Source organism: Anolis carolinensis, chromosome 3 (assembly GCF_035594765.1).
Source record: "Anolis carolinensis isolate JA03-04 chromosome 3, rAnoCar3.1.pri, whole genome shotgun sequence".
NCBI lineage: Eukaryota > Metazoa > Chordata > Lepidosauria > Squamata > Dactyloidae > Anolis > Anolis carolinensis.
In genome coordinates, this window is record NC_085843.1 from 267,213,314 (window position 1) to 267,240,472 (window position 27,159).

The 27,159-nt window shown below is 37.9% G+C and overlaps 1 protein-coding gene and 2 long non-coding RNA genes across 3 annotated transcripts in view; 2 read left to right on the forward strand and 1 right to left on the reverse strand.

Moving 5' to 3' along the window:
- The window catches only part of LOC134297886 (uncharacterized), a 414,859-nt gene that overhangs the window by 276,700 nt on the left and 111,000 nt on the right, over nucleotides 1-27,159 (forward strand). The window lies entirely within an intron of this gene.
- The window catches only part of serpini1 (serpin family I member 1), a 128,485-nt gene that overhangs the window by 9,605 nt on the left and 91,721 nt on the right, over nucleotides 1-27,159 (forward strand). The gene's annotated exons all lie outside the window — the stretch shown is intronic.
- Nucleotides 22,103-27,159, reverse strand: part of LOC134297887 (uncharacterized) — a 127,675-nt gene continuing 122,618 nt past the window's right edge. The window contains exon 3 of the long non-coding RNA XR_010004838.1: nucleotides 22,103-22,651. This is a non-coding gene — a long non-coding RNA (uncharacterized LOC134297887). The remainder of the gene's footprint in view (nucleotides 22,652-27,159) is intronic.

Below are 27,159 nucleotides of genomic sequence, written 5' to 3' on the forward strand. Positions count from 1 at the left end.
AACCCCTATGGAAATATCTACCAAAGATGTCTTCCCAAACTTAGTATGGCTAAACAAGAAGGTTATTTTGTTGGATAATAGCAGATACATGTGCCATGAGGGGGAGGGGTATCTTATGGATGTTGACTTTGATGTTGATTTAAATTGCTAAATTGTACTGGAACAGAAATGAAATAAATGGCCTTTAAAATTGTTGTGGTTTGTAGTCAAGTCATCTCCAACTTCTGGTGACTGTAAAATGAGAGACTTTCTTCAACAGCTCTACTTAGATGTTTGCAAATTCATGACTGTCTTCCTTATTGAATCAGTTTTTATTCAGCTTCCTGTTATCGTATTGACTTAATCAACTTTCCCGTGTATCATGTTGTCCAAAGTATAGTAATCTCATTCATTTTAACTTCTAGTGAGAGTTATCTGGAATGTTTAAGAATTGGCCAAATCATGATGGTACTTTTTGTTATCACATCTTGAAGTTTTTTGTTATGTGTAGAAGTTTATTGACCACAACAAAAAAGTATCCTTAGTGTCACTATGTGCTTAGCTGCTCATGCGTTGTCAAAAATGTGACAGATATTCTTTGTGGAATGAGCTATGCTGGCTTAATGTTTTATCAGTTGACGTAAGCCTAGAATTAGAATATTGAAGAGTGGGTTGATTTGCCAGAGTTGACATGAATTGGCAGGAGTGATGTTCTCCTTTTTATATCTCTGATCTTAAGTCTGTTGCACAATCTTTAACTTAATTTTGTGGCAGGTGTAGTTGCAATATTTGCAGTGGCTGCATGAAAAGCAGGCAAATTATTCCACTAATCCAATTTGATGAATTGTAAAGTTGTATTTACAATTACATGGAGCCCCGGTGGTGAAGTGCGTTAAAGCGCTGAGCTTCTGAACTTGCAGACCGAAAGGTCCCAGGTTCAAATCCCAGGAGCGGCTTGAGTGCCTTCTGTTAGCTCCAGCTAGCAGTTCGACCTAGCAGTTCGAAAACATGCAAATGTGAGTAGATCAATAGGCACTGCTCCGGTGGGAAGGTAACGGTGCTCCATGCAGTCATGCCGGCCACATGACCTTAGAGATGTCTACGGACAACGCCAGCTCTTCGGCTTAGAAATGGAGATGAGCACCAACCCCCAGAGTCAGACATGACTGGACTTTACATCAGGGGAAAGAAACCTTTAAAGGTGTATTGTGATCTATCTCCAAACAACAAAAATAGATTTTTACTTTTAAAGAGAGATTTGCTTTCCATTATAGTACATGTGTATCATTTAATGAATTGATTGTTTGATCTATTTTAAACAGTAGGAGGAAAATGTCTATATAGATTTCCTTTTCTTATCTAAATCTCTTAATTTTTTCTAGTAGATATCATCAGGATGGTTGCAACAACAGTGAAGTGTGGCTTTCTTTGAAGAAAGTGGTGTGAGAATTCTGTTTACTTGCTTTAAAGATAAAACTAATATTATACACCTATTAGGAGAACAATGATGCAGTCTTATGTGTAACTGATCGGAGACTTTGGCATCAGATAACATTTGGACCTAACCTGGCAGGGTTGCTTTTATTGAGTGCCATTCAACAAAAAAGATGAATGTTAGCAAATTTTCTCATTTTTTTCTTTAAACAATAGTTTTTTAAGCATTTTGTGGCACAGCAGGTTCCAGCTTTTTAAATGTTTGCTAGAGATGTGTTTGCTAATTTTCTTTTCAATGGAAGAAATAAGTAATCAATGTTCTTCTTACTTTGAGAATGTAATTGAAACCTTTGTAGTTTTTAGTGAATATTTGCAGGGTGGGCATATTCTGTGCAAAATTTATATGCAGCTATTTTTTAAACTGAAAATAGCAATACCTACAAAGAAGACAGTTTTCTGTAAAGAAATTCCTCATTATTACTTGAGCAGAAAATGCTTTTTTTTCTACATAAAACAATCATGTGAAAATTTTGCACGGATTGAGTCCTGATCTGCAGGAACTCTCATCAATCCAGAATTCTACCCATCAGGGTTTCTGGACGCTCAAGAAACATGTTCAGTGTTCTTTAAATATTTGTCCCACCCCTAGTGTTTTGTGAAATCTGGCAAGAATATTGTTCTGCTACAAGAAAAAGGTGTAGTAGACCTTGTGTCGTCTCCTCTTTTGTTCACATAACAGAAGCTGCTTTTGATCTTAAATTAAACCACAATTCTCCGATTTTAGATTAACCACAGTGCCCTGCAGTTCTCTTCAGCTATGATTACAGAGAAATAGGAAGAACGTACAACTATCACATTGGATCCCACCTTGATCTCACTAATCAGAGTTTAAAACCCGGCCACAGTCCCATGAGTCAGGACAAACTGGAGATCTATGTTTAGTCGAAAACTGAATAAAAAATAAGCCTCCAATTTCTTTTTTTATAGACACAAGGAAGAAAGAGACAAAAAAAAAGAAAAAGAAAAGAAAACTCAAGCCTTGTGGAGATGTTTTTTTTATCATGGGATGAACAATGATATCCCAAATGTATCTGGGACTCAATTAAACATATATCTGCAGAAATACAGAATTTAGTGCTCTTTAATAAAAATCCAGAAACAAATGTTCTATCTGCCAAACCCTATGTCTCTCGAATCAGCTTTCACCTTCTTTCTTAGCATCTACTTCCATTCTTATAACCTTCAGCCTTCTGGAGCAAATTTTGAGGATGAAAGGAACTGCAGGGAGGAAAGAGAATCAAATCAACTGTGTTCTCCCAGCTGAAGCTATTCTATCAATAGCAGATCGTAATTGAGTATCACTCCATATCTCTAGCATTAGCCTTGTTTACCACCTGACTCGAATGATCTATGGAAACTTAATTCTTCATTTTGGAAAGAGATTGTCCAAAAGAAAATTTCAGTTAGTTTTTACAGCCAAAGATGATATAGGAAGGTTGGCTTTATGGTTACTAGAGTAGTATATTAATCTTAAATTTTCTACCTTGCATTGAAATAGTGTAATGAAACCTCTTCCCACTTAGATTTGTGATGTGCTGGATCTTAATCCCTTAATTTTCCACAGGCAAATGATGAAGTATAAAACATAAACTCCCTTATAAATCTCAGTAATAAGATGCATTATACAATTTGTGTAACGGTGGGTGTCTTATTCCTTTGCTGCTTTAATCAATATTTCAGCAACATTGAGATTTAATATGAGAAGCTTCTGTAATAAGGAATACAGCAGTGCTAAACACTTTCACCGCCACAGTATTCTTGTTTTATCCAACAGAAAATGATGGTTTACACACAACTGGATGCAATACTCATTAAAACAAATTTATATGTTATGCACAAATGAGCTGGTAGAATCTTATGCAGATACATGCAGGTAGAAGGTTATATTTTCAGATCAATATATCTTCTAATAATCTAGTGTAGTAGGTAGAAGGTTACTTCTGCATCTTCCTCTGCTGTAGAAAGCTTATGCTTCCAATGATACAATGATAAATAATACAATTTGCAATAGATTATTCATCTACACTGTAGAATTAATGCTATTTGTCACCATGGATCAATGCTATGGAATCCAGAAAGTCGCACTAGCATCCTTTGGCAGTGAAGACTTTAAAATCTTGTAAAACTACAACTCCCATTATTCAATGGCTTTGAGCCATGGCAGTTAAAGTGGTGTCAAACTGCATCAATTCTACAATGTAGATGTATCCAGAGTGTTGCAGTGTATTGCTTTCCTGTTTAATCTTTCAGCCATGTCCTCCTCCAGAATACAGGCTGAGCAACCCTTCATCCAGAATTCAAAACTCCAAAACTGTCCACACAGGTAGGAGAGATGGCAATACCCTTCCCATCAGATAGTTCAGTTGACACAAACCTATTGGGTAGAATTACACAGGATATGTGTATTTGTTCAGAATATTACATAGGACTCACATACAGGATATGTGTATGTGTTCATAACATAAATGCATTTCTTATTTAGAGTTGGGCTGTATCTCCAAGGCATCTCATTATGTAAGTATCTGCAAATACAGGTATAGTAGAGTCTCACTTATCCAACATAAATGGGCCAGCAGAACGTTGGATAAGCAATAATATTGGATAATAAGGAGGGATTAAGGAAAAGCCTATTAAATGTCAAATTACATTATGATTTTGCAAATTAAGCACCGAAACATCATGTTTTACAACAAATTGACAGAAAAAGCAGTTTAATACATAGTAACGTTAAGTAATTACTGTATTTATGAATTTAGCACCAAAATGTCGCAATGTATTAAAAACATTGACTACAAAAACATTGACTATTAAAGGGCAGACTGCGTTGGATAATCCAGAACATTGGATAAGTGAATGTTGGATAAGTGAGACTCTACTGTATTCCAATCTGGGGAGAAAATCCAAAATTCTTCTGGTTCCAAGCATTTTGGATGAGGGGTGTTCAACCTGTATTCCATTCGAGTCCCCACCCAGTTTTACATGCATACCCCATAGCTACAGTTTGTCAATAATCTGTTGCTATTATGTATGCTTTATTTTTACTGGGCTGGCTCTCTGCTTTCTTGGGTTATTTTACTTCATTTTACTACTCCCAATAGGGACTAGGCACTAGTGAGAAGTAGTGGAAGATAAATAAAAAATGTGTAACATACTGAATAAAATAACTACATTTCACAAGGCAGGCTCTGAGAGTATGTCTGGCTCTACTAGTGCAGCAAGGGTGCCTCATGTTGCTTATATAGCATATAAGGTGTTCATCATAGTTTATATCCTTGGTACATGGGCATGGTTAGCTTTGAAACAAGCCTAGGTGGACTGGGATCACAGAACCTTTAATGTCCTTGATCCCAGGAAGCTTGCAAAAGCTGTTTGATGGGAGAAGTTTGGCATACATGTCAGAAACTTCTTTGTAGGTCATTCTCTTGGAAGTTTTTTTGTGAGCTTATAGAAGGAACACAGTCAGCATTTTTATGAATCCTGTGTACAAAGATACTGAGCTTCTTGTTGGCGGCTGTTTTTAATCTGACAATTTATTCATAGGTTCACCATGGTGCCTATAATAGATAGTAAAGTGGGGAGTAGGGATAAAAGGCAAACACTTTCTATTAAGTGTGAATTAATATCCAAAACTTTCCTGATTTGAATTAGCAATAACTATCCCACATGTGCAGAAATGTGGACTATTGCTTGTTTCTTGAGTTTCCTGTAGTAATCTACCTTGGAGTTTTCTATATGGTGCATAACATACCCAAATATACACAATACGTATAAATGATGTAGGAACATCACATATCAAAGCCAGTAGGAAAGCATCCAATCACTGTAGCATAGTAAAGGTAAAGGTTTCTCCTGATGTAATGTCTGACTCTGGGGGTTGGTGCTCATCTCCATTTCTAAGCCGAAGAGCCAGCGTTGTCTGTAGACACCTCCAAGGTCATGTGGCCACTGGCATGACTGCATGGAGTGCTGTTACCTTCCCGCCAGAGCGGTACCTGTTGATCTACTCACACTGGCATGTTTTCGAACTGCTAGGTTGGCAGAAGCTAGAGCTAACAGCGGGCGCTCACTCCGCTCCTGGGATTTGAACCTGGGACCTTTTGGTCTGCAAGTTCAGCAGCTCAGTGCTTTAACACACTTCGCCACTGGGGGCTCCTCACTAGCATAAAACACTCAAAATATAGCTGTCCCTCCACATTTGGAGGTTTGACTTGCAGATGTCTGCAAGACCTAGAAATTCTCATAGCAAATTTCTTATTCATCTTTGCTTGCCATATGCAAGAAGGACCGAGGACTGTTTTAAGAGAGTTAAAATCTTTAATTGGTTATTGAAGTAATCTGCAACTACTACAGTTACCAGAGGTTTCCGGCAGTATGGAGTTTCATTTTCAAGCTGGCCCTCTTGGTTAAACAAAACCTGTGGTTTCATCTATCCACATCCAACAAAAATATGCCCTGTATGAATTTTCTAAGTCCTCATGGTGATTTTATAGTATATTTACACCCAAAGGTTATCATAGTCATGTTGGAGGACCTAGCACATTTCTAAATAGGATACTCACTGGCAATTTTGAGGTCCTCCAGTGTGTATTTTTGGAAACCTCCAGTAGAAATTATTCATGTGAATAAGGCTCATGTTACATGTCTTTTTTTGTTTCTAGGGTAAATACAGGAAGGCTTCTCCCATGGATACAGAGGTCACACTTTATCTCAAGGTTTCTTAAACTAGGGAATCCTGACCCCAAATGGGGTCCCCTTAGCTCAATATTAGGGTCATGGAAAATTTGGCATTAGTGAAAGGTTTCTAAATTCCCCCCGTTTACACAAATTTGTTAGCAGTGTTTACAGTGGACTCTTCAGAAAATGCTTCAGCTGTATTCCAATGAAAGGAAAATTAGCCAATCTAGTAAGTTTTGCTATTGCCAATTATCATAAAATGTTTGATTTATATACCTGATTTATATGCCTATGTATCTGGAGTCATGTAAAACCTTCTGGATGGAAATGGTCATAAGCAGGAAAAGTGTAAGAAGTTCTACTGTATGTCAAAAGCATGTGGCTAATATGCGCCTTGACTTTTTCTGGGCATGGGTGCTGTCTTCTGCTTTGCAGCAGGTAACAATTAACATTTGCCCAGTCCTTTTTATATGTGAGCTGCTATGTGAACTCATTCCTAGACAGAAATGCAGAAGTTCAGATTCTTCAGCAGTTCTAGCCTTCAATATTTTCATCTTTAGAAAGGCCCTCTCTTGTTAGGACCTGAAGCAAGAATATAAAGCCAAGCTCTCTTGTCATTATAGAAGCATTTTTGAGCTTGCAGATTGCTCTGATGCAGCATTTACTGGTAGAATGGAACTGAATTCTAGAATAATCTCTCTTTCATGGGCAAGCTATATGATAAGCTCTTTCTAAAAGGCTGCTATATTAACTAATACATTCAATGAATTTCATCATTTGACTGTGAGAATCAGATCTGTGAGTTGTGCTGCTAGCCAGGAATGTTGGAGGAAACAGTCTTTTTGCCACTGAACTAGTTCTCTGTCAGTACTCATTTGCATTCATTATTCTTTTGACTTTTAATTCCAGCATGGATTCTTGTTGAAGTGATGTCCCCTGCAGATTGTACATTCCTTGCCCTTCTACACCTGTCAAATATCATCTAGCATATATTTAAAACAATAGTCAGACTCTCCTTCTGGCAACGTCCTTTTCCATATCTGAGGAATTAAAGCTGTCTGTTCACTCTATTGTGGTTTCTTCAGTGACTCAACATGATGCCTAGTGACAGCTAATACATTTTAATACTTAAATTAATTGGCTTTGTAAAGCTGCTTTTCTGGAATGCCTACCCTCTGCCCATATTAAAGTAATTTTTGTTGTATTGCTTACTACATGTTTCATGTGAAGATCATACCAAGTTTTGCATTTTGGTAATGAAATCACTATGGTTTGTCCTGCCAGCTATGGCTTGGAGTACTTAACCCATATGATAGCACATATGTGCTTCCTGTTATGAAATCTTGTTCCATCTACATCTTCTGTTGACACTGGTTGGACAAATGCTAAGCCAATCTTGTTCACCTCAAAAAGTGTATTGGAAATCAACTGTACTTTTGTGCAACTGGATTTACTTCTTGGGCTCAGCAAGACATAGTTTGGTTCTCTCCACTCATACATAGTACTGCTATGAGAAAAGCTTTATTGGTGATAAATCATGTAGCAGATGGTATACAATGCAGAAGCATTCCAGTTCTTTTGCTAAAGGGGTCCAACATCTCCTCTCAGGCAATGGTAGAATTGGCATGAGACATCCAATTCTACTAGCAGCCCAGTTTCCCAAATCTGACTAAATGGAGAGCTTCATGGTGAGATCAATGGAAGATGGACTCCCACTGATTATCTATTGGGAAGGCAAGCAAAGACAAATTGCACAAACACGTCACCCATGTCTATGAGAACTGTGCAAGCATGTTAATAACAGAGGGAAATTCACCTTTTCAGTCTGTTCTCAGCCTCCATATCTTTTTCTAGCTCATGTGTCCAAAAGTTTGCCCTGAAATAGACACACACACGCACATGCTTCTTGGGGTACCATGATAAACTTTTCCTTCAAAAAGGGTTCCATGGCTGAAAAAGTCTGAGAACCCCTGACATAGATGAATGTTTAGAAGGTGTGCTTCCCTAATTTGCTGATGACACCCAATTGGGAGGGATAGGTAATACTCCAAACGACAGGATCAGAGTTCAAAATGACAACGGATTAGAGAGCTGGGCCAAAACTAAAAATGAATTTAAACAAAGAGAAATGTAAGATACAGAAAAAAAAACAAAATGCAAAGATACAGGATGGGTGACACCTGGCTCAAAAACAGTCCATGTGACAAAGATCTTGGAGTCTTAGTGGACAACAAGTTAAACATGAGCCAACAATGTGATGCAGCAGTTTAAAAAGCCAATAGGATTTTGGGCTGCATTGAAAGGAGTATAATGTCTGGATCAAGAGATGCACTGGTGCCTCTCTATTTTGCTTTGGTCTGACCTCACCTGGAAGGGCACCACAATTCATGAGAGATATTGACAAGTTGGAACATGTCCAGAGGAGGGCAACTAAAATTATCAAAGGCCTGGAGACCATGCCCAACGAAGAGAGGAGTCATGATAGCCGTGTATAAATATTTAAAAGGCTGTCATAAGGAAGAGAGAGCAGTCCTATTTTCTGCTGCCCTGGAGACTAGGACTTGGAGCAGGGGATGGAAAATAGAGGAAAGGAGATTCCACTTGAACATTAGGAAGAACTTCCTCACTGTAGGAGCTGTTCAAGAATGGAACTCACTGCCTTGGAGTATGGAGAAAGCTCATTCTTTGGAGACTTTTGAATAGGCTGAATGGCTATCTGTCAGGGGTACCATGTGATGGATGATGTGATCTCTTTCAACTCTATGATTCTAAGTCTAGCAGCAAAGATGTCTGAATGTCATAGCAGTTACTGGATAAAAGGACTTCAGTTAACTTTCTAAGCAGTTACTGGATAAAAGGAATTCACTTAAAGTTGTAGCTGGTTTGAAAACAAGAAATAAAGTGTCTTCACAGATGGACAGTCGTACAATATAAACCATTTGATTCCTTGGGTTTTTGAGGAGTCTGGTGTTTTCAACTTTTTGAAATTTGGGTTGCAAGTTTCCAGCATCATAAATGAGATCGGTTAGGTTTGGGCAGTAAGATGACCATGTTGTCTGAAAATATCCCATTATTATGAATAATTACAGCACAAAGGGATCATGAAAAATTTCAGAAGGACTTCTCCAAGTTGGAGGCGAAGAGGGGGGATTAAAATGACAAATGTGAATTGCTGCATGCAAATGTAAAGTTAAGCTCCTAGAAGGAGGGAGGAAATCCTACCTTCATCTATATGCTGTCCAAGGCTGAGGCACTGCTGACTGATTAGGAAAGGTATCTAGGGATTGTGGTGGATAGATTGATGAAAACATTAATTCAGTGTGCAGCTGCTGTGCAAATGGCAAATACCGTTCTGGGAATCATAAGGAAAATAATTGAAAATAAAACTACCAGTATCATAATGCCTTTATACAAATCTGTGATGCAACGGCACTTGGAAATACCACATACATTTCTGGTCATTGCATGTCAGCATATGTTTTTGCGTATTTTGTGAGTATTGAAAAGGTATAGACAAGGGCAGCCAAAATGTGAAGGGGTTGGATGACCTTCTGAAAGCAAGAAACAGTGTTGGCTTATTAGAAAGGGCCCAAAATCACCCTATGAAACTCTGGCTGGAATTTTACCTGGAACACATATTCCAGAATAACTCTGGGTTATGTTGGGATTAAACTTTTTACATTCTTGCAAAAGAAGGTTTTTACTGCCTAGTCAAGCAGTTGCCCATTCACTAACAGAACAGCCAGCCCTTTAAACCAGTCCACTGTGAAAGCATGGTTCTGTTACTGTCCAGAATGACCACTTGGACATCATTCAAAATATTGTGATCCATGGAGGTGTTGACTCCACCAACACTGTGCAGGACCTCCATCAAAATTATGGGAGATTCAGAATGGTTAGGGTACGTCTACACTACACAGTGATAACTGATTTCATAGCACTTCAACTGTTATGGCTCCCTCTTTCGAAGATTGGGTTTGTGGAGGTATTTTAGTTTATTTGCTAGAGAACTTTGGTATCTGTTTAAGTAGAAGTGTATTTACCACATGAAACCACATTGATAGGAATAGCCATTATAATTAGTGGAATGACATTGACACAACTTTACACAGCAGATACACCCACGTGATAAAGTTCAAGGTGGCACATAACTGAACAGGAATTTGCAGAACCTAGGTGTTGTCATGACCACCACTCTGGCTGGCTTTGCAAGGGGATTAAACAGATTTATGAAGGATAAAGCTGTCAGTGGGTACTAGAAGTAATGGTTATATATTTCCTGGATTACCTGAAGCAACATGCCTCCCAATTTCTCCAATACCAATGGCTTAGAAACACAAACAGATTAGTATTATTAATCTCAGATGGGAGGTTGCCATAGGCATCCAGTTGGTGACTGGGAAAAATCATTAATGGCCTAGGTAGGTTAGTGCTGGTAAATAGTGGCTCTCCAAAGTTGAACTCCAGTTGTCAGCAAGCATTATGATTATTGCCATGACATAATAGAATACCTAGAGAGGTCTTTATTCTGATCTATATGATTATTCTTATGTCCCTAGTAAAGAATTCTTTGTTATTTTTTTCATAGTTCATCTGTTTGTCCTTCTAATCTTGTGGGTATTAACTCAGTATAGTTTGAGTATATCCAATTCAATATAGTTTGAGTATCCCTTGTCTAGAAATCTGAAATACAGTAGAGTCTTGCTTATCCAACGTTCTGGATTATCCAATGCATTTTTGTAGTCAATGCTTTCAATACATCATTATATTTTGGTGCTAAATTCGTAAATACAATAATTACTACATAGAATTACTGTGTATTGAACTACTTTTTCTGTCAAATTTGTTGTATAACATGGATGTTTTGGTGCTTAATTTGTAAAATCAGAACCTAATTTGATGTTTAATAGGCTTTTCCTTAATCTCTCCTTATTATCCAACATATTTGCTTATCCAACGTTTTGCCGGCCCGTTTACGTTGGATAAGTGAGACTCTACTGTATCCTCAAATTTGAAATTGTTCACATCGGTAGCTGACATAAGGATATCTTTGCTTTCTGAGGGGTTAGTATACATAAACTTTGCTTCATGATCCAAACGATTTAAAATACAGTATTGTATATAGAATGTAAGCTATGTGTTTAGACTTTGATCACATCTCCAAGAAAACTCATTATGTAGATATATGTAACTAGTATTCCAAAACCTGAAAGCAACCAAGATACTTCTAGTCCCAAGGATTTCAGATACTCAGTCTGTATTAAGTTGTGAAAATTCATATAAATCTACATTTGTCATAGCTCACATGGTCATCCTACATATTGTAAATCTGTTTAGGGATCATGTTGTCATACTATCTTGTGCCAAGTTAAAAAGTGAAATAGGTGTCCATCAAACTTTTCATATTTAGAACTACAGTACAAACTTAGCAGGATTTTCTTTTACTTTTTGGCATTCACATTTCAATCTACAATTTCCTGTATTATACAAATGGAATGTATTCATTATAGTATTGTGTATACTTTATTGCTGTTTGCTGCTTGAAATTGTTGGATCCAAGCAATAGATAAGCATTGGATTGTAAAACTTAAATGTTCTCATTTGGAGTTGAGAACTGGGAGATCACCAGTGGGAAAATATGTAGTGGATGAGAGAAAACTTACATTTGAGCACTTTTGTTCCAGTTTAATCTGACTTCATTCTTCACTGCCATATATTGACCAGATTCATTTCATATACACTGTGGTGTCAAACCATCCATATCAGTGCTAATTTATGAAAACTGAAGGGGGCAGTAAAGGAAAAATGAAAGTACTGGGCAAGCACATTTGAAAATGGCAATTATAAAAGATGAAAAGTGAAGAAGAAAGGAAAGCAGAGTTGGCAGTGTATTTTACTGCACAAGACTTAGCTTTCCCAAATAATGCCACTTGAAAATGCTTTCTAAACTCCAAAGTAGTGTTGGTGAAATGGCAGTACCTTGCTTTTAAGAAAGAGAACTCAAAAATCTCTATATTTATTCCTAACAGAAGGTTGTGCTAAAAATGAGCAAATGGGGCATTTTAATGTGTGTTTGCATGTTTTAAAGACTATTGCCAAATTTGGATAAGTGTGAACTGTAAAGCGTTTCAGTTTGCACATTGTTTGGGAGCTGTGAATCAAGTCAGTTTGTTTCCAGATGCAGAACAGATGAAATCTTGGTTCATCATGTTTCTTAGTCTGTTACTGACTGTTAGTCTTCTGAGATCTTAGAGTGAACACTTTAAATGCAGAGTCATCAAAGTTTGCTTCATAGAAGGCCATCTTGAGTAAATGGGTATAAGTAGGAAAGAAATGCAAGCAGGGAAGAAAAAAGAGGAGGAATAGGGAGATTGCTCACAAAGTAATAGTTACGAATATACAGTGGTAAGTCCATTAAAACATGTACGGTACCATGATTTTGATCTCTGTCAAAGGCATAGCTGTACAGTAAGACTCCTGCATCCATTGGGGAATGTGTTCCCTGCCCAGTTCTGGTTACCTGAAACCATGACTATGAATAATCACCATTAAGTGAAATGTTTTCCGGTCCTGGTGTGCCATAAAGTTGCCTTGGAGGACCTAGTGATTTCAAGGGGGGGGGGGGGGTATTCTCTTTAGGGATTGCTAGGTTCGCTAAAGCAATATTATGGTGACCTCTGGGAAAATTACTGTATACCAAAGAATTGCCTGAAGGACATGGGTAAGTGAAACTGTGAATATGGGTTCTGTGGTTATAGGAATCTCACTGTATATAAGGTAAACCTACCTAATTCACACTTCTGAATTTGAAACATGAAAATAACTACCTTTTTGTTCATGTTTCTACACGTCTCCCAGGTTTTTTTTTAGTGTTGATCTACTTGTACAAAAATGTGAATATGTGGCAGAAATTTGTATAAAGTCACATTAAAAAGAATACAGGCTTTCATACAATGGAAATGGGAATAATAGTTTCAAGACTGACAAAATGAAAAATTGAGGAGAAAAAATCTATGTATTTGTCCACCCATGAGGGATTGAACAGAACTTCCCACACAGCAGTTAAAAGGTTCTCATTTCATGTTCTTGATTCAGTTTACTCTGCATTCATTACATTCATATTCTGTATTCAGAACATAAAACTGTGTTCAGAATAAAGTGGGCAAATCAAACAGGTCTATTACCATATTCTCTTCCCAAGACTCTAAGGAGAATGTAACCTTCTGTCAACAGAGAATTGCTCAGAATACATATAAAAATATCATGTTTCTGCACTAGATTTCGGATTCATGTGATACATGCTGAGGCACCAGAAGTATAACAAATTCAGGGCAAATAACTATGTGAGATGACCTCTTTGTATTTTGTCACATTGGACTGAATCAGTGAGTAGTTAATTGTAATTGCTCTTTCATCCCCAAAGTCATCTTGAATAATGGCTTCACAAACAGCTACTGAAATTTGTACTGTCTATTTGAGAAAAGACACCATGATGTTGGAAGAAACCAAATTGCACATATGTTGGTTTATCAGTCTATTCAAATTGGGTAAGGTATATGAATATCTTGTTGCCAAATGACATACAGGAAATATTGGCAAATGAAAGGAAGCAATAAAAAGAAGACAATGTAGTCTGGAACAGAAGTCCATCCAGCAAGTGATGTATAATACAAAATGAACTGAATAAACAAAAGAATAATCAAAGTCCATATGAGTGTGTCATCTTTCTTTGGGTGGTTTGCCGCAGAAACTTGTAATGTTGCTTGACCTGACATAGATCCAATAGGCTTTGATATTACCTGTGCATGACTCTATTGGTCAAGTATAAGGAACATTTGGGCTTCCAGATTATTTGGACTAAAACTCCTATTGGCCATCCTGGCTTCAACTCTGGGGAGTTGAAATCCAAAAATAAAAATTGGATGGTTAAAGATTTTCCATCTCTATTTGGCTACTGTTTCCAGTTTCACCATTATTCTCCAGTTGAAGCTCATCTGTACAGGGTCTAATCTTTATTTGTTTGCTAACCTATGTCTATGTTAATCTTCATAATATTTAAAAGCCTTAATATTTGGGCCACATGAGATATGTAAAATGAAGTAATGCATATTTTATTTGCCTTTATTTGCACCGAGTAGAATTTGGAGAACCTTGACTTGACATTTGTAATTTTGAGAAAATTCAGATTATAAACGACCTCAACTTAGGTCTGAGGCAGAAAGATATTGAAGAAAAGGTGATAGCATTGAGGGAGGGAGGCTGTAGGAATCCATCAACTGCATATAGATAAGATTATTGAAATCTTGTTCATTTTAGAGGGTCTAAATCCTTCAAATCTCCTTCAGTTGATAATTCATATTAATTTTCAGGATGATGTGCTGCGTGGAGCATATGCAGTGAATGCTAAATCTCTAATCAAATGCCACCTGTTTACATGGATGGTAAAGATACTGGAATTTAAATGAGAAAAATTAGATCTGAAAAGCTGTGAAGGTGATGTATCTGCCAAAGTTCTATATCAGTCGTCTGGTGGCCTCGTGAGAATAGGCAATGTGGCATACGCAAGTTTCCCAGAATCTATTCTCTCCTCCTCACATGCATTTATGTTTGACATTTGTTACAAAACACCTTCCCCCCCCGCCCTTTCTTATACATGGGGGTATGATGATTCACTTTCAAAAGACCTTTGGTTTTAGAAAAATTACCTGGAATACTGGATGAAGAGAATTAAAATCAATGATCCTAAATGTGTTTGCATATAATAAACCCAGGGGATATCAGTGGAACGTCATCAGCATCACCTCACATCTTTGGCATGCATAGCAGTGTACAGTGAAAAAGCAATAAAGCAGACATTATTGTTAGAGATGTACGACCTGTTTTTTTTAAAAAAAATATGGAATAAGTTTTCACAAAAGTAAATTTTACTTCAATGTATTGTTTACTTTTAAACATACTTAGTTTTATAGCCCTGCAATTACCTAGTAAAGTACATGATGTATTTGTATTATACTTTCAAAATCCTTCAACAGGCAGTGTGATTTAAGCTTTAGACTGAGAATAACTAGATTTTGGATCCTAATGGGACATGGAAACCCATTGGATGACCTTGGGCAAATCACTCTCTATCAGTATGAAAGAAAGGGCAATTCTTGCCAGGAAAACACCTTAATAGGTTGCCTTGTGGTCAAGTTGGAAATGAGTTGAAAGCCCACAACAACAAATCAGCTCCTTTGGTTAACAATAGTGCCTTTTCTTGACCACCCCATCTCTGTTTTCTATCTGTCAAATGGAATAATAACTATCAGCCTCTTTTGAGCATATCAATTTTCTAGTACCATACAAAACCATAAATTGCATTCATTTAGAAAATATTCAGAAGGCCAAAATATGTTGGCACTCAGGCAAAAATTCATTACATTGAATACAGTTGGAGCAAGTCTAACAGAATTAGCTTCCTGTACTCTGGAAGTAAGCAATTGCACTCTTGCAGCATAGCGGAAACAATATGAGATGGAATTGGATAAAATTTGAATTGCTTCATCAAGCTTTGATAGAAGAGAGCCAAAGTCAATTTGCCGAGTAAAATCTATTTTTTAAAATGGTAATCCGAGACTCCTATTGTAGGTTTGCTCGAGGCACCAGTGCTCTTGTATGCAGTTTTTTCATCTATACCACATTACAGCAAGCACTAAAGAGCTAGGAAAGGTCAACTGAATAAAGCAGCTGAAAAGATGGAGGGTTTGGAACTCTCTTTGGAAGGGAAAGGGACTAACACATTTAAAGTGTTCTTTCTGAACAGGAAAATGATGTTGATACAGATATGATAGAAGTTAATAAAAATGTTGTGGAGAGAGGGTGTAGCAATCCACCCCTTCTGTGTTCTGTTATTCTCAAACTTGGGCCATGCAATGAAATTATGACAAAAGATTCGGGATAATATTTGTACATTAAGAAACCACATTACAAAGACTTCTTCTCCATCAGCCAACAATTAGTAGTAAGATTTCATTAAACTTCAGCAGAGGAAGGAACAGGAATAAAATCTACTTTTACTTTAGCCAGTCATTAGAAATTCAGTACAACCCTCATATTTGTAGGGGATGCATCTTCATGTGGATACGCAATACCATGGATAATAGCCAAGCCTACTGAAATGACGGACTGCTGGCTCAAGAATACCATAAACTCATGCTGGGGGACCTAGAAAATATTGTATAGAGTGTGGATAAATGAGACTGCATGTACTGGTCCCTTAAATATAAGTGTCATGCTGTACTTTAGGATTAGAGAATAACCACCTCATTGGATAGGGAGATTTGCGGAATGGGCGCCCGCTGTTAGCCCCAGCTCCTGCCAACCTAGCAGTTCGGAAACATGCAAATGTGAGTAGATCAATAGGTACCGCTCCGGCGGGAAGGTAACGGCGCTCCATGCAGTCATGCCGGACACAACCTTGGAGGTGTCTACGGACAACGCCGGCTCTTCGGCTTAGAAATGGAGATGAGCACCAGCCCCCAGAGTTGGTCACGACTGGACTTAACTTCAGGGGAAAACCTTTACCTTTACCTACCAGGATGCTTCCACCCTGACTGCAGGAGTGATGGGCTCACTGCCCATCAGATGATGCAAGTGAGCTGCCTGTGGAAACCCCTCCTCCAACTGGAGGGAAAGCATTGCCGAACCTTCCCCCTCAACACGTGAGGGCCGCCTCCCTGCAATGGTGATACTTTTCCCATGTGATGAGGAAAGCTTCTCCAAGAGGGAGCTGTATATGGGGTGACTGATTCACCCCTGCTGCTCCCTCTTTCCTCCCCAGAAGCTCGGCAAAAACAACCTGGGATCAGATCCTGGGATATAGGGCCTGTCTAGAAGGGCCCTTTGTGGCACTCTATGTCTTCCAGTGAAATTCTATAGTGTGTTTCTGGCCCAAGTATAGTCAAAATGTAGGTTTCACTATTACCCATGGTTTTAGGTATTCACAAGTGGATCTTGGAATATATCCTTCATGGATACTGAGGTTATACCTTATTGTTAAAAATGCAAAAATAGCCAAGTTGACTACTTCAAATCTACTTGAGGAGAGAGAAAGCCGGATACAATAAATAAATAAATCTAAAGTACATAAAGTGTTTTTTAATTAGACCAGCTAAAAGGTGTAAAATATACTTCACTTTAAGAGCCAAAGAACACTGGCTTTTGCATCAAAAGTTGAAATATGCTGAGAAATAGAAGTGGCCATGATAGAGACATAGATCTGCAGTGTGTTTGAGATGATGGTCAATGCAGGTAGAGGGTTAAGTCACAATCTCATAGCCATATCGATGCAACTTCTTCTGCAACATTTTTTTAAAAGTGAGTATGTCGAATTTAGCAGCTGAGCCTAACCTAAAAAGAATGAAATATCTTTGGGACTTTATTTCCTGATGGTGGTTCTCTCCAACAACAAAAAAGTAAAGCCAATATTAATTCTGCTTTTATTGACATGCTTTGCTTGTTACTACTCAGCTTTTTAAGAGACTCATTGTACTCTGCCCACAAAGTGTTTTCATCTAGGACATAAAAAGACCCTTTCCTACTACACAATGATAGCACAATGATGGAGCCCCCAGTGGATTAAACCCTTGTGCTGGCAGGACTGATGACTTGAAGGTTGGGTTGCTGACCTGAAGGTTGTCGGTTCGAATCCAACTTGGGGAGACCGTGGATGAGCTCTCTATCAGCTCCAGCTCCATGTGAGGACATGAGAGGAACCTCCTATTAGGATGGTAAAAACATCAAAACATCTGGACGTCTCTAGGGCAACGTCCTTGCAGATGGCCAATTCTCTCACAACAGAAGCGACTTGTAGTTTCTCAAGTTGCTCCTGACATGAAAAAAGCATAGTGATGCCAGTTGAATGGCCACAGTTGCACCTGACTTTGGGATCCTGATAACTGTAGGCTAGTAAAGCATTCAAGCTCTCTGACTGAGAATTTCAGGTACTGTACTCCTTGCAGTGCAGTTTCCAGGATTGCCTAGGATTTTGCCGTCGCAATTCAAGTGCAGTCTGAGAGAAGCCCAAGTTCTTAAATGCTTTGTTTCTGCTAATGGAAGAGGAATTGTTTATTGCCTTTGTATTGCTTTTGTTCCTAGTCATCACATAGCCATGGGCATGTGGCCTTAACTTTCTATCTGCATGACCCTCCTTCAAGACCCCCTGAAGCAAATGCCTCAAGCAAGATGCAAACCTGTGATTCTGACACTGCTCCTTTCACTTCCCCTGTATTTATTGTTAGCCAGCTTTGCCTAATGAAGTCAGGAGGCTTCATGTATTATTATTACCTTTTTGCAGAAAGAAAAAAGTGCAACATTGTTTCAATGTTCTCTCTATGGACCACGGTAATTATACGGTCTTCCAGATGTTGGACTGCAGCTATCAACAATCCTAGCTAGAATACCCAGCAATGAGAAATTCTGGGAGCAAAAATACAACAATATCACACACACACACACACATCCATCCTACATATTCTTCATTCCTGATCTTTGGGAACTAGCCAAGATTGCTGAAGACAGCAAACTGTTCAATGGTCAGTGTGGCTGGCTTTTTATCTGAATGAGGATTGATCATGATAATCATTACTTTCACTTTCAAAGGCATCCAGCTAGCCATTGTGGAAAATATAAGGACAACCTAGATCAGTGGTTCCCAACCTTTGGGCCTCCAGGTGTTTTGGACTTCAGCTTCCACAATTCCTAACAGCTGGTAGGATGACTGGGATTTCTGGGAGTTCAAGTCCAAAATACCTGGAGGCCCAAGATGGAATTGGTTTTAATCACTTCATGTGGACCACATCTTTTCCCCAAGAGTGAGATTCAAATTAGCTTACAGAATATATATATATATATATATATATATATATATATATATATATATCTCGATCGTGTCAAAAGCATTGCATAACAAATACATTTTAAAAATGATGGAAAAAAATTAGAGGAAATCACAAACAACTAAATAGTTTTAGACCAAAAGCGGGCAACAGCAACAGCATTACAGCACTAAAACAGAAAACATTCTATAAAACATTTCCCAAATTCCTTGAAGAATAAGACATGAGAAAAGGATAGCAAGAAGAGGTGCCTCCTATTGTCCCTAAGAAGGGAGTTCCAGAGTATAGAAGAAGTCACAGGGAAGATTTCTCCCACATTTTTCTCAAACATGATTCTGAAGCTGGTTTCATCTAGTCAGTCAATTACTATTGGTCCTCTGTATCCACAGGTTCCACATTCACAGATTCAACCAACCATAGATTTGACCAACCTCTTTGTTTACTCTTTGGCACTGGAGTTGTATTACTGGAAAAGTGCAAGAACCAGTCCACTGTAAATATGGTGGAGGACTGACTCCACTTCTTTTTAGAATTGAAAATATGGTAGGAGAGGGTGTTTTTAAAAATCATTTCTATCTTTCTTTTTACTTGGTAGAAACATGTTATTTTAAGTTCTGGCGATTGTCTCGAACCTTGCACAAAACATAAATGATTGAGACATGCTATGCTTTTCCCTCTTGGAGTCAAAGGAGAACATTCAGTTGGCCGACTCACATGAATAATCCATCACGGTGAATCATTAACTTACAAGACAGGCTATGGTAATTGATGTCTTTATGCAATCTGTAGACGCATTTGGGGAAATAATTTATTTCCCTTGCTGGCAAATGTTTTAATTCGTTTGTTTGTTTTATCATGCTTCACCTGCTAAACAGCATTGTGCTGCACTGTATGAATTAGACTTGGTGGAGGTTAAATACTTCAGACAAATGGATTTTAAAAAAGGATTAATTTTAGTTTTTTTGTAAAAAGGGATAACTAAAAATGCAAGAAGAAATATGCTATCTGACGTAACCAATTCTGTGTTTAAGTGTTTCATGTTGTGTTGATGTATTAGTAGTTTTACTTTGCTGTGTAAAGCTTTAGTGTAACCTTTGCCACACTGGAACCCTACATATCCTATCATTGAACATTGGCTGAACTCGCTGGGATTAATGGGAGATATACAGTAGAGTCTCACTTATCCAAGCTAAACGGGCCGGCAGAAGCTTGGATAAGCGAATATCTTGGATAATAAGGAGGGATTAAGGAAAAGCCTATTAAACATCAAATTAGGTTATGATTTTACAAATTAAGCACCAAAACTTCATGTTATACAACAAATTTGACAGAAAAAGTAGTTCAATACTCAGTAATGTTATGTTGTAATTACTATATGTACGAATTTAGCACCAAAATATCACGATATATTGAAAACATTGACTACAAAAATGGCTTGGATTATCCAGAGGCTTGGATAAGTGAGGCTTGGATAAGTGAGACTCTACTGTCGTTCAAAACCTTTACATTGGAAAGATTTATCTGGTACTCCTCTTGAAAATATAAGTTGCTGTAGACATCCTACACAGAAGGAAAAGATAGAATAAAAATGTTTATAGATATAATATCTGTGATTACTTACATAGAACCATAGAGCTGGAAGGGGTTCCATAAACCATAGTTCTCAGCCCCCCACGCTGCCGAATGCAGGAACTCCAACTAGAGCACCCCTAGTATGTCCGGCCTCTTTTTGAATGTATGCAGTGATGGAGACTGCAGCACTTTGGTAGGTAATAGGTTCCACTGCCAAATCACTCTTTGTTACCACAAAGTTCCTTTCAATGTTCAGCAAACTGAACATACTCAGCTCCTTCAACAATTCCAAATATGTTTTGTTCTTTATACCTCTTATCATCATTGTTGCGCTTCCGTGAACATGGTACATCTCAGCACAATATGCAATCTCCTCTTCACATAATAGAACATTATCCATCATAGCAAAGGAGATAATGTCTTGTCAATAATATTTAACTAGCAATGACTGTTTATCCAAGACAACACCATCCATGCATAAGACGATAGCATCGGTAAGAGTAGGAGCACCTTATTTTTTATAGCTGTTAGGGGAGAAAGTGACCAAATGAATTAAGAGAGAAAATCCTTCCTAAATAGCCTAATAAGGACTAAGAGTGCATCTCCACTGTAGGATTCATGCAGTTTGACACCACTTGAACTATCATGGCTCAATGCTGTAGAATCATGGCAGTTGTAGTTTTATAAGGTCTTTAGCCTTCTTTGCCAAAAAGTGCTGGTGTTTCACTAAACTACAAATTCCAGGATTCCACAGCATTGAGCCATGGCAATTAAAGTACCTTCAAACTGTGTCTTCACTGTCCACAGAATGGAGGCTGGACCATTGAGCTGGAGCATTGTATTTAGGCCCCATTGGAAAAAAAAACACCCTTTATATGGGATCTTGAATTGATGGTTGACAGTGGGATTCCAAGTGGTTTCTTCTGCGTGTCATCATGGTGGAAGCCCACTTTAGCCCTGTTTGTTCTTTACCATCATTATATCTGGCCAGAGGATAATACCGCAACTATGAGCTCAACTGGGAACATCTACCATAAGGAGCTAAGAGGCTTCAATTAGTTCCTATAAAAGTGACCACAGTAGTCTCCAGTCTCTGCTAAATTGCTCTTGGATTATCCACCTCATCTTTATAGTAAAGCCCAAGCAGGATTAACAGGAAAGTGGCATAAGGATTTAACAAAAGCATAAATATCAATTCAAATATCCTTTACATGTAACGTGAAACTGTTACTTATTACTGACATGTGCATGCATACAAAGTAGCATAATTCTCACTCAATATGTTACAGGAGTTTAGCGGTGCGAGTAAATGAGGGCATTACCTCACACTAATAACTCTGCCTTTCAGATGTATTTATTTTATATTTTATTATGGCATTGATATTTCCCTCTATCTAGAGATCTCAAAGCAGTATCACAGTAAAATGAATCTGATTACTTTAAACAGTCTAAACTCTAAAAATCATGTTCAAAGTTTTAAAACATATTTAATAAGGAAAAATGTCCACATTAAAATTGTTTAAACCAATTGAAAAGAACATATGTGTAAGGGTTTAAGTAAAATCAGCTTTACAGGTACAGAAAATATATACCCAGAAATCTGCTTCCTATGTCCACACCTCACCAAATATTCCTGAGATGGTCATTGGTTTGGAGGAAAGTCCTCCAAGATTTAAGAAAAATCTTAAAACTTAGCCAGGCTTGTGTAGGGACTCATAGTCTTGACAGTATTGCTATCACCTTGTTTTTGTTATTTGCCATTTGACTTTGACTAATGGTTACTCTCCCCTATTCAAGTCTCACGAATCGGCATTGTGATGTCTTTGACTAAACTCATCCACCTATATTGAGCTCTTCCTCTTTTCCTCTTGACTTCTAGAGTATTAAGCATTATCTCATGATATGTCTAAAGTATGACAGCTTCAATTTAGCTACCTTGGCTTCTCGTAAGAGTTTAGGTGTGATTTCTTCTAGGACCCATTCATTTGTCTTTTCAATGTACTTTGGATTTTTCATGCAATCGTAGATTCGTTGTTGCTAAGCAGATATGGCATCTCCTAAGGAAAAAAGCAAATATATGAATTGGTGTCAAGAGATGTAGAGTTATTATTTACAGAAGAAGAATTCAATTTGTACATCTGGCTCCATGTACGGGAAATATATTAAGGGCAAGGTTCTAATTTTTATTGTAGCTTCAAAGGAAATCTTCCTCATTTGTCAGAGTGGTTTTCACTGAATTTCTTCTTTTAAAAAATAAGGAAAAGAAATTGGAATAGTGACATTGGCACAGTGGAATTGTAGCTAAGCTTCCTGGTCTTGAGATATTTATTCCAGCAAATAATATTGCCTTGGAAAATGAATAGCTGCTGTTTGTTTCATTTAGGAGCTGAAAAGTACTGGTAGTCATTTTGGATTTATTTTTAGAATGGGGTGGTTGAAAAAGAAGCAAAATTAAATCTATAAATCAGTGGTGTTCCTTAGGAAATTGCTGAGGCCCAGCTTGGATTTCTGAGTTGTTTAGTGTGCGTGTGTGTGGCACTTTAATGGGAGTTTTGCAAAATGTACTAAATCAGTAATGGTTTAAAATGAGCTGTTTGATATATTGAAGGAGCATTGGTTTATGTGTGTTTGCAAACTTGTGCCTCAGGGCATGCTTCTTCAAAGCTAGATAAAGCTAGATAGGTCCATGGAGAACATTGGTCATGCTAGATATATTATAAGTTTGGGAAAGTTGTTCTTTCTACTACAAGTTGTGAGCCAGCATGGTGTAGTAGTTGAGCATTGGACTCTGGAGATAAAGCTTTGAATTTCCTACTATGGAAACCCACTGGATGACCATGGGCAAGTCTCAAAGGAAGATAAAGACACATCCATTATGAACAAATTTTGTCAAGAAAGCCCTGTGGTAAGTTTGCTTTTAGGATCAATCGCCGTAAGTCAAAAATGACTTGAAGATTGACAACAATTACAACTCTCTGAGTCCACCAGCTAGTGGATCTGGTACTTGTTGCTGCATGGGACTTTTAGTTTGAGAGGGAATGCATCACTAAATGTTATTCACTGCAAAGCAAAAATGGGACAGCACTTATTTATTTATTTATTTATTTATGTTCCACTTGTTTCCCAATAATGGTCTTATTGGCCACTTTCAACCTATTAAAAACAGTACAGATTAGAAGCTATACAAAAACAATAATATATATAGATATAGATATAGATATAGATATAAAAAAAATAGTTATTTTATACTGAAGTAAGCAATCAGTAAAGTTAAAACAATGACTGTATTTGCTCATAAGTCAACCTCATGTATAAGTTAAGGACAGGTTTTAAAGGCAAAATTATAAATTTTGATATGATACGTGATTAAGTCAACATTAGCCACTGTAGTAAGCTAGCTGCTGAATATGATTGGACTTAGCTTATCTCTATTTCCAACCACTTTTTGTGTGTGTGTGGCAAGAACAATTTAAGAAATTGCAAGTTGCTTCTTATGTGAGAGAATTGGCTATCGGCAAGGACGATCCCCAGGGGACACCCAGAAGTTTTACCATCCTGTGGGAGGCTTCTCTCATGTCCCTGCATGGGAAGCTGGAGCTGACAGATGGGAGCTCACCCCGCTCCCTGGATTTGAACCACCGACCTTTTGGTCAGCAGTCCTACTAGCATAAGGGTTTAACTCATTGTGCCACTGGGGGCTCCTTCCAACCAGTTGTGTTCCAAGAATAACACATACACCAAAGATGGGGAAAGAGAGTAAGTGCTTCCTCTGTAGGGAATTAGTGGTGTGTGGAGTTGCCATACTAGGATTTCTTACTTTGGAATAAGCATGAATGGGGGTTGGGTGAAATGTTTTATTTCAAGAGTGTGTGGATAAAAATGGATCCTCTTCACACAGGCCTGCCAATTTGTGAAATGGATATCTGAATTTTCATTCATAAATTTATAAATTCATGTTAAGAGTTCAGTTTTGGAAGTGCCTCAGAAATGAAATAGGTTTCCTTCTGAACCTTTATCAGTGTAACTGTTGTACTCCCAGTGGAACAGCCTTTTTCATGCCAATGTGAAGCCCAGGAGAAATGGCTGAAGGAGATGAGGATGGTTAGCTTAGAGAAGAGTGAGACATGATTGTCATATTAAAGTACCTGAATAGGTATATTGTAGAAAATGTGGTAAGGTTATTTTCTGTTGCTTCACCTTGAATCCCATCTTTGAAGAAAGGTGGGATAAAAAAAATAAATATTAGGAAGTTCTTATGTTTGACAGTGGAATGAATTGCCTTGGAGTGTGATGGACTCCTCTTCTTTAGAGGTCTTTTAAGAGAAGCTGTGTGTGATTTACTGCCTCATTACACCAGAGCATGGATCTACTTTAAATCTGGTTTCTGCCTCCTGCAGAATTCTGTGGTTTGTAGTTTAGGGAGAGATTGAAAGTGTATCCATGCTCTAGTTTGATGAGGTCCTTAGTGTACACCTACACAGTCTCCTCTAACTTTTCAGTTGTATGAGCCTATTCTATGAATTAGTCTGCCTTTATTGAAAATGAACATTGATAGCTTTGTTTTGACTCAATGCGGTCTGACTCTTGTCCTCCAGTGAAAAAAAAGAACTTGAAGTATTTTTGAGTCACAAAACCATGTGTTTTTTTGGATGGGGGGTGAATTCTGGGAGTTCTAGTCAAAAGTGTTTCCAAGCTCTAAAGCAGTGGTTCTCGACCTGTGGGTCCCCAGGTGTTTTGGTCTACAACTCCCAGAAATTCCAGCCAGTTTACCAGCTGTGAGGATTGCTGGGAGTTGAAGTCCAAAACATCTGGGGACCGACAGGTTGAGAACCACTGCTCTAAAGAAAAATCTCCTGGGCTAGTCAACACATGCCAAAGAAAGAATTGTTGGGGGATGAGACTATGAGAAGATCAAGGAGGAACCATTGCCTCCTTACCAGGGTTCATTCAAAGCCTAGGCTCAGTGGAATATTACAAGCTTTTTAATCCTCTTGTCTGAATTAGTCTGAGGTTGTGATCTTGGAAGCCTCTTAACCCCCTCCCTCCTACTTTCCTCTATAATCCTAAATATCCAAATAGCATAGAAGACTAGACATTTGAAAAAGAGAGCTCTTATAATAACTGACAAGGAAACTAATCTACATTGTTGAGAGGATTTTATCCATCATGTTGATGAATGGTTCCTGACATTTTTCAGGATGCCATTCTTACTGTCAAATAAATAGAACATAAATGCCTTTGGAGCCTGAAATATTTATTGATGGCTGCTCCCCAATGTGCCAAGCTGAGAAAGCAGAATGAAGGTTGGTGGCAGAGGGAAAATCTTTCTTGTGCCAAAAAGCCAGTTCCTCTAGTAATTGCTGTTTGGAAACTGAAGCTTGACAACCTTGTTTGTACAGGCTGTTGGTGCTTTATTTTCATAATGGATTTCATTCATCTCAGCAGACAGTCCAAAGTGATTTGAGCAGCAAAAAGGAAGATTATGATGTGATGGTCAAACAAATATGAAATTCAGTGATCTCCAATAACATGGTCACTCAACTATTGTAGTGGCTGTAAATGTTCTCTGCCATTGTGATAGAGACCATAGGATGGCTTGAATATGCACAACCATATGGTTTTAAAATGATGGTTTAAAAAGAGTATTTGTCAAATCTTAGTTATATTTAGGTATAATTTTTCTTCTAATATTCAATGACAGTGAATTTTCAGTACACTTTTATAGCATATAGCAACCAGAGATTTTTGGAGTATGGAGAACTGGCCTCAAAGTTTTTTGCTATTTTGGTAGCTGCTCCCAGAGTGTGGAATTCCTTGCCATAGGAATCTATCTTGGTCCCTTGCTGTTTTCACTCCACTTTCAGGAAAATACTTTTTGTTTACTCTCACTTTTCAGCATTATCCTTGATGGAAAGGGTCTTTTAATTGGGTTGTTTTGTATGTTTATCCTTTTAACAGTATTGAACCATTAAAAACATGATTCAAATTTCTATATTACACAATTCGATTTTAGCTGCATTTCATTTTAATTTGTTTGGGGGAGTGCCCTGGGTTTCGTATTTGGAGAAAGGCGAGGAATAAAATAAAACAAAACGTTTTATCATTGATCAAATCCCCATTGAATATGGAAAAATGTTCATACCTGATATTTTAGCTCAGGTTTATATTATGGAACTGTTGCTTGTGATTTGCCATTCATAGCATCATAGAAATAGAAATAGCATTTAGTCCAACCTCCTCCCATATGGGAATGTACAAATAAAGCACTCCATGTAGAAATGTGCATATAAAGCACTCTTTAAAGGCTTTTGAAAGATGGAGCACCCACCACCCTCTAAGGCAGTGGCCTTCAACTTCCAAAAATCCTAACAGCTGGTAAACTGTGTGGGATTTTTGGGAGTTGTAGGCCAAAACACCTGGGGACCCACAGGTTGCTCTAAGCAAATTGCTCTAAGACAATTGGCAAACTTTTATTGCTTTTACAGCAATAAAAGGTTTTCCTAATATTTAGGGGGAATTTGTTTCCTTGTAATTTGAGTCCATTGATTCATGCTCTAGTCTTTGG